Here is a 17,093-nt window from a genome sequence, read left to right on the forward strand (position 1 = left end):
ACCCTTCAGGAATGAAGGTTTCAGTCACTCCACCAGGAAAAAATCCATGACCTGCGGAGGTGCTTGCTGAAGGCAAAGGGAATACAGAATGGGTAGTAGAAGAAGATAGTCATCAATACTAGCTATGACCATGTGACCAGCTACAGAAATGAGAATTGTAGTTGTCATGATTATTTTCTCCTTCTTCTTTTGTTAAAAACATGTTTGTGCATGTATACACTTGCACTAAGAAAATATCTTTATTTCCTTTTCCTTTATCATGTGACATAAGATTTATTGACTTTATATCAGCATTTAGTATTGTTAACTTTATGTAATAATATTTGGGTTGGGGATTGGTGCGTTTCCGGTTGTACGAAGGATAGTTGTATTATGTTAGACATAATTATGACCTTATTATTGTCTTTATTTGAAGATTATGTGTGCTCTCAGGAGATGTATACGGGTTCAAGTTGACAAGGGGCAGACTTGTGGTGGTTAATACTGAGTGTCAACTTGATTGGATTGAAGGATGCAGGGTGTTGATCCTAGGTGTGCCTACAGGGTGTTGCCAAAGGAGATTAGCATTTGAGTAAGTGGGCTGGGGAATGCAGACCCACCCTTAATCTGGTGGGCACAATCTAATCAGCTGCCAGCAAATATAAAGCAGGCAGAGAAACGTGAACGGTTGAGACGGGCCTGGCCTCCTAGTCTACATCTTTCTCCCCTGCTGGATACTGCCTGCCCTCGAACATCGGACTCCAAGTTCTTCAGTTTTGGGACTCAGACTGACTCTCCTTGCTCCTCAGCTTGCAGACAGCCTATTGTGGGACCTTGTGATCGTGTAAGTGAATACTATATATATATATATATATATATATTCTATTAGTTCTGTCCCTCTAAGAGAACCCTGACTAATACACTTGGACAGCCTGGAAAATCATGTCCTGCATCTAGACAATACCCACATGGGTCACACTTTAATGGCAACAATATAGTTATTCTAGATCAGAGACTTGGAAGGGACTATGGCTTGAGACATATGAGTGTGTCTCAAGGAACTGGACCAGTTTTAGCATAGATTTTTTGAAGCATTAAAAGCCCACCTACATCCTAGTTTCCCATAATGAAAGTGTGGCGCTCCACTGCACTGAGCTTTCGGAGGGGGTTAGGTGTGTGAGACACAGCAGTGTCAAATTGCAGTGTTTAATTTCTGCGACTAAATAAACACTCCATTTACATGAATTGTGTATTATAGAAGGGAGTAATTGCAGAGTCATGACCAAGGCAGGATGCAGAGATTGACAAGTAAGTGGGAAATTTGACCTGAGACTAATTCCCTGATTGGAGCATGGCAAAGTTGCTGATCACTACCCAGGGAACCTGGCAAGATGCAGTGGGTGCTGTTAATCTACACAAAGAAGAAATTTTAACGAAGGGATTTTGCACAAGCCAGGAAGAAGTTCTGAGGTCAGGATAGCTGAGTGTTTCATCCAGGAAAGAGACACGCAGATGGCGCCCAGCCACAGGATATACCTCCTTCCTCACCCAGCAAATTTCCTCACCCTATTGAGTCCTGAACCAGAAGGAAGCCAGGTGATGGTGGCCAGCGTTTAAATCTTGCAGACTGTTGGCAATTGTGAGTCACCATAGTAACCATGACTTCACTTGGTACCGAACCAATAAGGCCCTGGGACTCAGGGAAAGAGAAAGAGTGCCAAAGCGTGTTTCCTCTTACTGTTTACCCTCTGGTCCAGATCGTTCTTAAAAAGCAATCTGAGTGGCCTGACAGGTAAAATATCCTGATATACCAAGATCATAAAGCATCCTGTTGTGCCATTACCTAACTAACTTATCTGATAAACCCCAACCCTGTTTGGTAATCGGGGGAGGGTATGGGAGAGTCATTTGTTCAAACTGATACAGAGACACTATAGAGGAGTGGGTAGGAGCACAAGGCTTCAGATACAGGCTTTCTCAGTTCCAGTCTCACCTGTCTGTAACCTTGGGCAAGTCCTTTAATCTCTCTTGGGAGCCCAAAATTGAGAACACAGTTGGCATCCACCCCTGGCCTTGGCATTGTGCCAGATTCAAATAAAATACCACACAGCATTTTTGGGGGTGAGATAGGGTCAGGTATCAGAGGTGAGTACAATCTTTGAATCACTGAGATTACATTCCCTACATGGAAACTCAGCAGGATGGGCCTTAGAAACAGAAACTAGGTATTGCTTGAGAATGTACAGTTTATTTCTTACACAGGGGGTTGGAGTAAGAGCCATACCTGCTTCACCAATGATTTTCAAAGGAGACAGAGGTGAGAAGGAGGCAGCTCTGCAAAAAAGCAACATAAAATTGAGTTAAAATTAGTGTGGATATAAGAACGCTTGAGTTTAAGCTAGTGCTTCGAGTGCAATCTAACAAGTCTGTGTGTGTCAGATGAAGATCGGGTTGATGCAACAGTGTGTCCTTAATGTTCCGGGTCCCATCAGGCTCCTATACAGCCCCATGTGTGAGACAGATTGAATAAATGATATAGTTGGCATTTCAAATCAGAAGATGGCCCAAAGCAATCGCCTGTGACTACTGCTGGTAGCTGAGTGTGTTTGTGTGTGTGTGTGTGCACGTGCGTGTAATATGTGGCTGTGTCGGTGTGTGGCAGTGAAGAAGAGGTCCCAGGTCCACTTGATTACCTGGAATTCACCATCTTTTTCAGGCTTTCTTTGTTGAGCTGTCTTCCTGAGGTTGTTTGGAGCCGCTGTGTCATGGATAAAGAACTCCCTAAAGCCAGTGCCAACAAGCTTGCGCTGAACATCAAGAAGCCTGACAAGTCCTTCAAATGCAAGAAGCCCACCAAAAATGTGCTGGTCTTTTTAATCAACAGACAACTGGGCAGGCACAGAAGTGACATCGACCTGTCAAGGTGGCTATGGATGCTGTCATAAAGCAACCCCAGGGTGAACATGACTTTGGACAAAAGTCATGTGGCTTATGTGCTGAGGCCTGCCCAGAATTTTGAGAAATTAAATATAATTAGAACAATAAACTCCTCCCATGTTTGAGCCATTAAAACAGAGTCTGTCATTTCATTCTTTTGGGTTGGATGTATGTTTGCTGACAGGGCTTAGTTGGGTTACACTGGAAGGGGCTTCTCTTCATCCTAACACACAGTGCAGGGGTGCTCAGACACAGAGCAGAGGGTGAGATCATGTTGCACAAAAGATGTCCCCCACCATCAAACTGAAAAACACTGTGAAGTCGTAGTGATGTAGTACTTGGCATTCAAAGAGCAAAGAGTCTTCTCCCTAGCCATTTTGGAGAGACAGCCCCGGTGTTCCCCTCTAAAACCTAATGCTTGTCCTAGTGAAAAGACATTGTTTAAGAGCAGACCAACACCAGGGCTGGGAGTGTGGGGTATGCTTTAACATTGCAGATATCATGTCCACAGAGCCTACCAGAGGCAATTGCCCTGCTCACTGTCCCCAGGAAAGTAGAATGTCCTGGTGGCTTTTTTTTTTTTTTTTTTTGGCATGTCAAACAAACCTTCAGGCCACAGCCATTCAAAGAGAGTTAATTTTCCTGAAGGGAAGCCACCCAATAGTTCAACAAAACATGTGAGATGGCTCCCATTCAAAAAGCTCTGTCCCCAAGGAATGTGCTGAGCAAGTCAGATACTCACTCCAAGAAACCTGAAATGGGAATTATATGGGCAATTTGGTCACTAAGAAGTGACAGCTAAAGGTGAAGTGGGGACAGGGAGTGCAAAGAGGTCAGAGCAATGGTGGATATTGGCAAGCTCAAGTTAGGAGTAAGATGAAACTTACATAAGGTGAACCACAAAAGTGTTAACTTATGTAAAATCACAATGTATAAATTTATAAAAGGAGAGAAAGAGACTCTATTTCTTAGAAAGGGTTGCAGCCTACACAGCAGCCATGCCACAGGCTGGGAAGAGTGCCTCTGGCCAAGACCACAGACTGGCACTTGGAAGGAGGAAGGGTTGGGGCAGGAGCTTTATGCTGAATGGGTTGGCTGAACATACAAATTCTACAAGTTACAGGAGGAGCTATGAATATTCACAAGGAGGATCTGACACATTCGTTTTCAAGAAACATCCCTGTAACATACCACCCGTGTTCACCTTGGAGTGCATTTAACTGTATCACATTTAGGCCCTATACAGCAACAGATCTTTCAGGGCACGTAGGCACATAAGTGCTCAATCTCTATAATCCAGCCAGAGCCAGTCCATGGTCGGTGGTTTCTTATTAGGAGAGAGTTACTGCAATCAATCTATTGCCCAGTGAAAGCTGTAGTTATGGCTATGGTACAGGAGACTGAGGGTCAGTCAGCATCTGGCAATAAGTGAGTTGCAATTGTTTCAATATTGCTTATCTCTAGGTCAGTGCTTGTTTAACTGCTAGAGAAAAAGAAAAGCTTGTGGCAGTGGGAACATACTTTATTCTTTCAGCGTAAGGGTGCATGACTTAACCCTTGCCTGACATCCTTCAATCCTGTTTATAACTTTGTATCTTATTGCCTCAAAAAGTCTGTTCTGTCCTTATTATGATGTCTATTTGAACATTAATGCTGATGAGTTATGTCTAAACCATAAAAGAGAGGGAGTATAATGAGGCTTGTCTGACTACAATCTACTCATGGCCAGGAACTCAGTTCTAAGGTTCTTCTAGGATCCCCTTGGCCAAAGGAGGGTCAATTTTGTTGGTGAGGGCTTAGGATTTTATTTTATTTTATTTTTATTTTATTTTATTTTATTTTTTTTGAGACGGAGTCTCGCTCTGTCGCCCAGGCTGGAGTGCAGTGGCAAGATCTCGGCTCACTGCAAGCTCCCATTTCTGGGTTCAAGTGATTCTCCTGCCTCAGCCTCTCGAGTAGCTGGGATTACAGGCACCCGTCACCACGCCCGGCTAATTTATTTTGTATTGTTATTAGAGATGGGGTTTCACTATGTTGGCCAGGCTGGTCTCAAACTCCTGACCTCGTGATCCTCTCACCTCAGCCTCCCAAAGTGCTGGGATTACAGGCGTGAGCCACTGCACCTGGCTCAGATTTTTATGGGGTAGAAAATTTAACCCCTCTATGTCCTTTTCACCCTCCTCTCTGTCCCTGTCGCCTTCTCTGTCCCTGCTCTGATTCAGCATTGCCGAAAAGGAGCCACCAACCTCTCCTCAGAGGATGCAGCTGGCTGTAGGATGGAGGGGATGAGTTAGAGGTTGCCAGGTAGAGGGGCCTCCTGGGTGCACTTTTGTGGGGAATGCTGCCTGGACACTCCTGCGTTGGTGACTGTTTACCTGCAGTCCAGCATCAAACAGTGGCTGTGAGGTGGAGAAGAGGTGGGGAATGGAGGCTGAAAAAGCAGCAGGTAAGGCAAGAAGGAGCCAAAGCCACAGGAGCAGAGGCTGATAACAGTCAACCTCCCACACTCCATGGCCACACAACAGAAGAGACAGAATTTAGGATACACAGTTACATGCAGATAAATCTCACTATTATACTGAGTGAGAAAACAAGTAGCACAGAATTATGTACCAAATAGTTACTCAACTGTGCCAAGCAGTACTTGGATATATACATAGTCAGTAAAGTTATCCAAACTAGAGCAGCAGCACATTCAAGTGAAACTCTGTCCAGTCTCAGACTTGGCTAGTGCCCCAAAACAATTGATACCAACTAACTCCCATCTTGCAAGGAGTTGCCTAACAATGGAGCCCTGGTAAAGAAGGCAATCATAAACAGTCATGTGACCTCTGACCACTCACCCACCTGCGGGTGTCTACTCACACTGGAAGTCTGGGTGGGTTGGAGATCAGGAAGCCCACTTCACAGGAACTGCATGGTGTGCTGAGTTCTCAAGAGGAAAATCCACTACACTTCAAATTTACTGGAAGGTTGTGGCTACTCAGCATACCCTTAATGGGCTTGACTTGTGTCCCCAGAAGTCAGACTCACAAATAAATTTTAGAAGGGCAGTGACTACAGGAGAGCGATGAGATTTGGCCAGATTCTCCTAAAGAGATTTTTCTCAGATCTTAGTGGAGGCCATACGTAGCCCCCTCAGGGGGAAATCTGGATGCAGCTGACTGCCAGGGATTAGAGGCTGAGTGGAGAGTGCACACACGGTGTCAGGAGACACTCTCTTCTTCTACTCTTTCATTTCTGGTTGCTGTCTCTCATTGCTCAAATCATCTACTAACCAGAAAGCAAGGAAGCCAAAGTGATGCGGTCCATGGTATCAGCATTCTGGAACATAGCCTTGTAGAGAAGCATATATCTGGTTGAACAAACTGAGAATAACCTAACCAATTCACCACTTTTTTTCCATAGCCAGGACCCACTGTTACTTTGATCAGAGAAAAAAATACTCTTGCATAACACACAGTTTGAGGTCGATTTGATTATAATAAAACACGGGTCCTAAATTGTAACTTTAGTGGTTACAGGAAAGTTTCCTACACATTCTCATGGAATGGGTGAAGGAAAAGTCATCTTATCTCCCTATGAAACTAATTTCGTATACTCTGTCAGCACCTGGAAATGTTGGTGGGTGGATGTGTACCTTGTGGGAATAACCTAGGAATTTGTTGCTGTAATATATGAATTTTTGGAAGTGATACCATTATGGAATTGCATCAGTTTTCTGTGGAACATTACAGCTCGACACGGAAGTGCTAGGTGGCTCCCCAGTGAATCCCCTCAGGTGCAGAACGAATCATCTTTCTCACATTAGGAAGCAGCAATCCAAACTCCCCTTGGTCACCTGGATCACTCACCCATTCAGGACAATGACCCCTTCTCAACCCCAATTTTTGTTACCCAAAGACTTGAAAATGGACAGGGGACAAGAAGTAAATGTCAGTTTCCAAGATAATGGAACTGTGGATATTTTCCAAAGAAGAGGCATCTTAGCTCAAATATTTTAGCCTCCAAACTATCCAAGTCCTATTTTTGGAGAGAAGGAAGGGGAAAAATCTGTGAATCATTTTTTGGGGGGCATAAGAGTGGGGAGAGTCATTCTGTATCCCATCCTGGCAATGGAGAATGGCACTATAGGTTGCTTACAGGTCCAGAACTAGAGCCATATCCTATAGGACAGCCCTCCAACCTTGAAGATTTCTGCTTCCTACATAATGCTACAATTGACTTTTCAACAGGCCATTCCAGCACTGTATAAGGCCAGATGCTTCTGGGTGATGGTAAGACTGGTAGATTACATGGGCCGGAGCTCATGTACCATCTTCAGTTGCCATTAAAAGAGTTATTGGACAAAAGTGATATTTTTGAAGAAACCACGGTGTTGGGGAAGTAGATCAGCAATACAGAAATGTATAGGTAACAGTAGAGGAACTGCCTGTTTACTCACCTCCCAGCAAATAAAATGCAACTTAAAACTAAAGGACTTCATTTGTTCCTCACGTAAGCTCAATTCTGAATTTTGGACTTGTCGTTCTCATGTCTGTATGGCTGTTGTGTAAAATAAGTAGAGGCCAAATTCAAATTATTTTGTCCCATAACTCCTCCCAATGTCCAAACCACGTCCATTCTGCTGGGTTCTTTCATCTCTGCTCCCTATTATCAATCCTAGAGTTAGCCCTACACATTGTTTGATCACTGCTAGATAAGAATGTGTCTTTTGTGACCTTAGTATTCCACTTGGTCAGTGTTCAGTAATTTGTACACCCTGTCCAAGATAATCATCACAACTCTAATCTTCCAGTATCAAAGCTTCTCACTTCCCCCAGCTCAGGCTGGGTCCGGGCTGCAGCCTGCAGTAGGAAAGGGTGGTGATCCTTCCACTTGTACTCAGACAACATCTGCAACCCTCCCCCTCAGCAAATACTTGTCCACCAGAGTCTGTTGAATAGGGGGAAAGGCAAGAGTTCCAGGTCAGTAAACATCTCCCTTATCTGGATGGAGTTTAGCAGCTGTTTAAATCTGATTTTGTTTTCTTCAGTGAGTGCTTTAATGGCTGTTCAGGGACTAAATCGCTAGGTCGCTAGGTCTCAAGTCCCTACAGTTCCCTGACATAAGGCCTCCACACAGATCTCTTGAGAAAACTTCCTTTAGAATACTCCAGACCAAACCAAATACTATTTTTCTCTCTCCCTTTCTCTTCCTCTCTCCCCTTTCTCTCCTCTCCTCTCTTTCTGCTATCCTACTTCCTGTTTAAATTTCTTTGTGATTCTATCTTTTGAGAAGATGATCCAAGGCCTTCTTGTGGCCCCTGTGAAGTGCCATCACTCCAGGAAGTTTGAGGTGAAGAGTATTTTCTTCCTGTAAGCTGAGGACACTGTTCAACCTCTGCTAAGTGGGCCTCTCTGCTCTCCAAGTCACCCAGATCCTCTAATGTGAGTACACACTCACACATGGGTGAGTGGTCAGAGCTCACATGATTGTTTGTGATTGCCTTCTTTACCAGTCCTCCACTGATAGTCAGGCAACTCCTTGCAAGATGTGAAGCACTTGGTACCAATTTTGGAAGCATTAGCTAAGTCTGAAACTAAATAGAGCTCCACTTCAACATCCTGCTGCCTTTTGGATACCTTTGCTATTCACGTGTGTGTGTATCCAATATATGCACACACACACACACACACACACACACAGCTTGACAAGTTTTTCTTACTATTTGGTACATACTTTTATGCTACTTTTTTCCCACTCAACTATTATAATCATGAAATTTACCTACGTTGGTGTGTATAGCTCTATATCCTACACTTCAGTTTTTCTCTTGTATGTCAATGTACTGTAGCAGGTTGGATATACCCATCTGTGCTTCACTGTATGTGTTGTCTGCACCTGTTACATCATTGGAAAAAAGAAGCTCAGTGATTGGTGGGTAAGTTTTGGATTTTGTAGGCAACATATACTACACTGGAGTGTGCTATGTTATCCCATAATCCCAGAGGTCTAAGTAAGACTACTACTTTTCACTGGGGACATTTTCTGTGCATGACAATCAATCTAATTGTCCATCTGTCCCACCTCTTGCACAATGGTCTTATGGGCACAGAAACATAGACTTTCCGTAGTGAAGGCTGATCTGGCTACCATTACTGGTGAGGTCCTAACCTGACAAATAGCAAAGAACAACACTATGCCCCAGATATGGCAACGTTCCCTGGGCAAACCTGCCAGCAACTTGGTGGCAGGACAGTTACATTGGACCTCTTCCACTGTGGATGTGTGTCACAGTCCATTCAGGCTGCTATAAAAAAATTCAATAAACAAGGTAGCTTATATAGAACAAAAAATATTTATCATAGTTCTGGAGGCTGGAAAGTACAAGAATAAGATGCTGGCAGATTCGGTGTCTGGTGAGAGCATGCTTTCTGGTTCAAACATGGTACTTTCTCACTGAGTCCTCACATGGTGAAGTGAGCAAGGGGACTTTCTTGGGTTTCTTTTATATGGACACTATTCCCATTCATTAGGGCTCTACCCTCATGACTTAATCATCTCCCAAAAGACTTCACCTCTTAATATTATTACCTTGGGGATTAAGATTTCAACATATGACTTTGGTGAGAGGGATGGGACACAAACATCCAGATTATGGCAAGGAGGCAGATATTTGTCATCATAATAGACACATATTCAGGGTATGGATTACCTTCTCTATCCATAATGCTTAACCAGCATCACCATAGGTGGACTCACAGAATGCCACATACTTCATTATGGTATTCCACATAGCATTTTTTTGATCATACAATTAATTTCACATCAAAGGCAGTTCAGTACTGGTCTTATATAATCCATCACCCAAAAGTGCTTGATACAATTGAAAGGTGGATAGACTTAATGAAAAATCAGGAATCCCCTGGGTGACAACACCCTGAAAGGATGGAGTTCTATCTAAAATGATGCAATATATGCTTTAAAACAGAGACCATTATGTGGTGCTGTTTCCCCCATAGATAGAATACATGTGTCCAGGAATTAAGGGGTGGAAGAGGGAGTTACTTCTCTTACTAGGACTTCTTAACAGCCAACTCATAGACTTTTTGTTTCTTCTTCTTGCCACTTTTAGCTCTGCTGATTTGGAAGTGTCAGTTCCCAAAGGAGGAATGCTTCCATCAGGGATCATATGAGTGGTTCCACTGAATAGGAAGATAAGACTGCCACCTGGCCATTTTGAATACCTCATGCCATAGAAACAACAGTCAAGTAGGGGATTATGTTACTGGCTGAGATGATTTACTCTGATTACTAAGGGGAAATCAGATGCAGCTACATTATAAAAGAGGGAATGGGGGAGGGCTATATTTGGAATCAACTCAGGATTTTCTTGGGTTCCCCTTGGTGCTTTTATGTTCAGTACTAAAAGGTAATGAAAAGCTACAGCAATTAAAACGAACAGGCAGTACCATGGATGACTCAGACCTCTCAGAAATGAAGATCTGTGTCACATCATCAGGCAAAGACCCCCAACAGCTGAGGCATGGGAGGAAAAAAGTGATGGCTAAGTAAATAAGAAAATTGTAATTACTTTTAAATGTGTCTGAACCTAATAATATTATATCCTTAAAACACACAAATGTGGCCGGGCACAGTGGCTCACGCTTGTAATCCCAGCACTTTGGGAGGCCAAGGCGGGTGGATCACTAGGTCAGGAGTTCAGGACCAGCCTGGCCAAGATGGTGAAACCCAGTCTCTACTAAAAGTACAAAAATTAGCTGGGGGCAGTGGCAGGTGCCTGTAATCCCAGCTACTCAGGAGGCTGAGGCTGGAGAATTGCTTGTACCCAGGGAATGGAGGTTGCGGTGATCGGAGATCATGCCACTGCACACTCCAGTCTGGGCAACAGAGTGAAACTCCTTCAAAAAAAAAAAAAAAAAAAAAAACAGATGTTGAGAGAATAACAAGTAGAAATATACAAATCCACAAATACAACAGATTATAAGACAAATATCTTGGGAAATGGAGAGAACAACCAGAAATAAAATATCAGGAACAGTATTAAAAAATTTAATGCACCCCAATCTTTGAGCACTTTGAACTTTAAGTTTATTCATTTTAGTATCCTGATTCTAACACTCTTTCATTCCCACTGCAAATTCCCATTCATTGATTCTATCACATTTACTCAAACCTATGATGTCATCTCTCCTCTCCTTACAGGGCTGAAATTCCGTGTTAATCATTGTAATCACTGGGTTGCTGACCATCTCAATTACTGACCCTTGTCTTTCTTGGTCATAGACCATTGACAAAAACACAACTCTGGTCAAACATAAGACACTACTTTTCTCTGTACCTGTATTAGCTAGATGAATTTGGAGGGGAACTAACAAAAGAATATGCAGACTTGCCACTAATTCACATAGATGAATGCTTTTACTCCTATCTAAGGTCAAATCTCTAACTTGCACACTAGATGCGAAATCTTACCTTCTCAAGAGCATCACTCCACCAATTCTTTTTTCTCTGACTCTTTAGTCATCTATTCTTTTTCCCCTTTGTGCCAAAATTTTCTTGTCTACATTTTGTGTCCCCAATTAACTGTTTCTCTTTTTTAAATTTCTTTTTGTTTTTCATTTTTTAAATTTTTCATTTCTTTTCTATGAAGCCCCATGCATGTAAAATTTAAATATTACACACATTTTGATTTTGTATCCCCAGTTAACTCTTTCTGTTTTATTCGTTTCTTTTTTGTTGTTGCTTTTCATTTCTTTTGTTTTCCTTTTTTATTGTTTTAATTTCTTTTCTATGAAGCTCACACACAAGTAAAACTTAAAGTATTAACATCAATAAAAACTGCAAACTTTTTCTCCTGTTTGCCTGTCTTTTGTCAGTTTAATTCACAGGCCCCAAAACAGAACCTAAGAAGATAAAAGAAAAGTTTGTCCTCCTCAACAATATCAATAGAACTTGAAACACATTTGACAAATTACAGCATTCATTCATGATAAAAAAAAATTTCAGCAAACCATAAATAAAAAGGAATTTTACCAACTTGATAAAAAGCATCTATAGAAAACCCGCATATAACATCAGGCTTAGGGAAATGCCAGTTAAAACCAAGGAAATACCACTTTACCACAGTGAAATGGTTAAAGCAAAGGGACATTAAAAAATTTTAGGGAGGATGTGGAGAAATTAGAATCCTCATACACTGCTGGTGGAGCAACCACTTTGGAAAACAGTCTGATAGTTCCCCAAACAGTTAAACATAGAGTTATCATATGACCCCAAAATTCCACTCATATGTATACACCCATGACCAGTAAAACATGTGCACACACAAAAACTTGTGTAATAATCATAGTGTCATTAATCACAATAATATAAAAGTGGAAACAACCCATAAGTACATCAACTTATGGATGGACTAACAAAATGTGATCTATCCATACAATGGAATATTATTCAGCAATAAAAAGAAATGAAATAATGATACATGCTGCAACATGGATGAAATTTGAAAACAGTATGCTAAGTGAAAGAAGCCAGACACAAAGGACAACATGATTCCACTTGCACAAAAAAATCCAGAATAGGCAAATCTATAAACAAAAAAAGATTTATAGTTACCTAGGGCTGAGTTTACCAAAGAGAACCAGGGAAAGAAATAGTAAAGAAGATTTCTCCTGGGATTAGAACAAACCTCAAAGACTTTCCCTAAAAACTACATTTCCAAAGGGACTGAAATTTAAATGGAACCTAACAGGTGTGATCATAGAAAAAGATAGTCAAAGATAGCCCTACTAAAACCACTGTCATCTCAGGATGACTGTGCACAAGCTCAAGTTCATGTGCACATGCTCAAGTTCAAGAACAACCTCATGGGCTTTCTGCTAGGGGGTGGGGGACAACTTCAATAAAATAGTCTAGCCAAGTCACTAAACAATCAAGCAAGCAACACCAACAGTAAGTCCACAGGAGATCAATATTCAGTGTTACTACAATATATTATCTAAAATGTCTAGTTTTCAACATAACATAACATAACAAGGAGGGTGATGTCAGTGAAAATGGCAGAGTAACAACCACCAAAAGTTCTCTCCTCCAAAATATCAACAAGGATAATGGCAATAATGGTTAGAATCAACATTTTCAGAACTATAGACATAACCCAAAGGCTTATAGCTAGCCAGAAAATATTTATTCAAGAAAACATGGCTGAATCAATAAAAATAGCAAGCTTTATGGCATTTTAACTTGCCCTAGTTCCATTCTCCACTCTCTAGCTCTGGCATAACTTAAGAAACTGATGGGTCATGTTGAAGGTGAAGCCTGACAGCTGACAGAGTTGCAGAACAGAGCTGGAGCTCTTACAAAGCTTAATTCCCAAAGAATTGTCATTATTGGACCCATCTGTCGGCTCCCTGGAAGATCTCACTCACGAGACTCCTTGTTTTTGAACTGACTTGAGGTTCACCTAGTACAAAAAGCTTTTTCTCTAGTGACATTTGTAAGGGATGTTTTATAATGATAGAAGTGTCAATCCGTCAGGAAGATCAATGTATAAAAGCAATTTTATTTCTATTAACTAACAATGTATCATTGGAACATGAAATTAAGAAAGCAATTCCATTTATAACAACATCACAGAGAAGAATATACTTAGGAATAAGTTTAACAGAAATGCAAGAACAAAGTTGAAATAATTACACTACCTGATTTCAAGTTGCAGCAATCAAGATAGCGTAATATTGCTTTAAGACTACACAAAGTTGTTCAACAGGGAAAAGAAAGTCTTTTCAACAAATGCTGCTGAGATAACTAGATTTTTAAAAATATATATTTAAACAATGAAATGAACACCATCTCCTATCTCATGCCATACACAAGCATTAATTTGAAATAGGTAACAGACCAGAATGCTAAGCAAAAACTGTAAGACTTCTAGAATAATACATGGGATAAGGTTTTGGTAACTTTGGAACAGGTACATTTTTATTACACAGGACCAAAAGACATGAACCATAAGGAAAACACTGATAAACGTCATCAAAGTTAAAATCTTCTCCTCTTTGAAATACAACATTGCAAAAATTAAAGGCAAGCCACAGACTGAAAAAACTATTTGCAAAACGTACATCCAACAAAGGCTTTGTATCTGAAATATATAAAGACCTCTTATAACTCGATACACAAACAACCTAATTGTTAAAGGGAATAAAAGATTTAAATGGACATTTTACAAGAAAATACATGTTGAACGGCAAAATATGTAAAGATACTTAGCATTATTAGTCATAAGGGAAATGCAAAAGAAAATAACAAGTTACCACTATGCGCCCATTATGATGGCTAAAATTAAAAAGACTCACTGCCAAGTGTTGCTATTAAATGTCTTATAGTTGGAAACAAGTAATTAATTATGGCCCACTTTCAATGCCGGAGATGGCTCAAGGGAGTAATACCAGGAGGTAGGGATCACTGTGGGCAATCTTAAAGGTTCCCTACCACAACAAATACATGAGTAAACAAATTGTGGTGTATTTCTACAATGGAATACTCCTTAACAATAGAAAGGAACTAAATATTCATACATGCAACAACATGATTGTATTTCAAAAATGTTATTCTTAGTCGAAGAGGCCAAGCATAAATGAGTTCATTCTGTATGACTCCACTGGAAACCAAAGAGTTAATCTGATTAGGTCTGCCAAACAGCCTGCCCTACTTGCTTGTGGTTGCTTGCTTTTTGATATTTTTTCATAAAGTTGAAGGTCATGGTAGCTGAAGGCCACACTGCTGAAGGCTAAAACTTAACTTTCACTGGCTACCTTGTAGATAACATTTAAAAGTCACCATGGTAACGGTTGCTTCAGTTGTTTTTCAGGAACTTGGAGCAGCTCCTGTCCGGTTCAAACCAGTTGAAACTACTGATGCTTTAATTGGGCCTATGCAAATGCCTGAGAGGTGGCCTTTTTGACTTTTTTGTCAGAAGGCCAAAAACTCCAGCTACAGATCATGCTAACAGTAACATTTTCTGAACATACGTCCTATGAAATTCCATAATCCCCAAATACACTTGCATAGATCATTGATTACTTCATTTTTTTCCCCACTACCAATCACCTTTCCCCATGCCTTAGACCACCTCGCTTCTCTAACCCATAAATATCCCTAAGCTTTATCTTTGGGGAAGTGAATTTGAGACCTATTCTCACACGTCTTCACTTGGCTGCCTCATGAATAAATTCTGTTTTGCAAAATCTGTCACCACAGTGATTGACTTACTGCACACAGGCAGCATGAACCTGCATGTGAATGATAACAAATGTATGTGAACCCCTAGGAAAACAAATCCAATCATTAGTGACAGAAAATAGATAGGGGTGTCCTTGGCCTGGGTGCAGAGGAAAGGTGTTGATTAGGAGAAGCACAAGAGAACTTTCCGTTGTGATGAAAATGTTCTATATCTTGATTGTGGTGGTAGATACACAAAGGTACAAATTTGACAGAACTGATCACAATATCTACTTGATATGGTTGCATTTAACTGTATTGTTATACCACAAGCATAGGGAAACTTTGAAAGGTGTGTTAAAGCAAAATAAGCAGGATGCCACTAGCCTGAAGTTGTCTCTGTAACCAGAGCTCTTATGTAAGCAAACTGGGACTTAGAAACATTTCTTCTAACTGACTTAAAAGAAAAACAAGCCTCAGCCAATCACAAACAGCCAACCAGCTGATTGGCTATGTAATTAGAGACTTCCCATCAGCCCATACTCAAATAAGACAAATACCTAACTGTATAGCCAATCAGGTGATTTCTCTACTTTGAGTCAGTGATCAGGCTATCAAAAACCTGCTGCTCACATTGCTGGGCAGAGCTCTTTGAACCTTTTCTGGTTCTAAGTGCTGCTCAATTCATAAATCATTCTTTGCTCATATAAACTCTGTTAAATGTCATATGTCTAAAGTTTTTCGTAACAGTTGGAAGTAAGGATTGCCTATGGACCTTGGGACTTGAGGAAAGACATGGTAGCAGTGAGTTACCTGGGTGTTCTTTTCTGAGACAAGGTCTCACTCTGTCACCCAGGCTGGAGTGCAGTGGCACGATGTTGGCTCACTGCAACCTTCCCTCCTGGGCTCAAGTGATCCTCCCACCTCAGCCTCCCAAGTAGCCGGGACTACAGGCACATGCCACTGATATGGTTTGGCTGTGTCCTCACCCAAATCTCATCTTGAAATGTAGCTCCCCTAATTTCCATATGTTGTGGGAGGAACCCAGTGGAAGATAATTGAATCATGGGGGCAGTTTCCCCTGAAGGGGTGGCCTGCCCCTCCACACCTGTGGGTATATCTCATCAGGTGGGATGAGAGACTGAGAAAAGAAATAAGACACAGAGACAAAGTGTAGAGAAACAACAGTGGGCCCAGGAGACCGGCACTCAGTATACCAAGGACCTGCACCGGCACCAGTCTCTGAGTTCCCTTAGTTTTTATTGATTATTATTTTCATTATCTCAGCAAGAGGAATGTGGTAGGAGAGCAGGGTGATAATAGGGTCAGCAAGAAAACATGTGAGCAAAAGAATCTATGTCATAATTAAGTTCAAGGGGAGGTACTATGCCTGGATGTGCACGTAGGCCAGATTTATGTTTCTCTCCACCCAAACATCTCAGTGGAGTAAAGAATAACAAAGCAGCATTGCTGCCAACATGTCTTGCCTCCTGCCATAGGGCAGTTTTTCTCCTACCTCAGAACTGAACAAATGTACAATCGGGTTTTATACCAAGACATTTAGTTCCCAGGGGCAGGCAGGAGACAGTGACCTTCCTCTACCTCAACTGCAAGTGGCTTTCCTTTATTACTAATCCACCTCAGTACAGACCCTTTACGGGTGTCGGGCTGGGGGACAATCAGGTCTTTCTCATTTCACAAGGCCATATTTCAGACTATCACATGGGAAGAAACTTTGGACAATACCTGACTTTCCAAGGCAGAAGTCCCTGCGGCTTTTAGCAGTGCATTGTGCCCCTGGTTTATTGAGAGTAGAGAATGGTGACGACTTTAACCAAGCATGCTGCTTGTAAACATTTTGTTAACAAGGCACATCCTGCACAGCTCTAGATCCCTTAAACCTTGATTCCATACAACACATGTTTCTGCGAACACAAGGTTGGGGCAAA

General features: G+C 41.4%; 1 long non-coding RNA gene across 1 annotated transcript; it reads left to right on the plus strand.

Annotated features, from left to right (window-relative positions):
- The first annotated feature begins 1,740 nt into the window (after positions 1–1,740).
- On the plus strand, positions 1,741–3,068 carry LOC105538507. The gene is made up of 2 exons (XR_001005919.1): positions 1,741–1,771; positions 2,696–3,068. It is a non-coding gene; the product is annotated as an uncharacterized LOC105538507 (long non-coding RNA).
- Positions 3,069–17,093: the final 14,025 nt, after the last annotated feature.

The sequence above is a fragment of the Mandrillus leucophaeus genome, unplaced genomic scaffold, assembly GCF_000951045.1.
Source record: "Mandrillus leucophaeus isolate KB7577 unplaced genomic scaffold, Mleu.le_1.0 Scaffold1032, whole genome shotgun sequence".
In the NCBI taxonomy this organism is placed as follows: Eukaryota; Metazoa; Chordata; class Mammalia; order Primates; family Cercopithecidae; genus Mandrillus; species Mandrillus leucophaeus.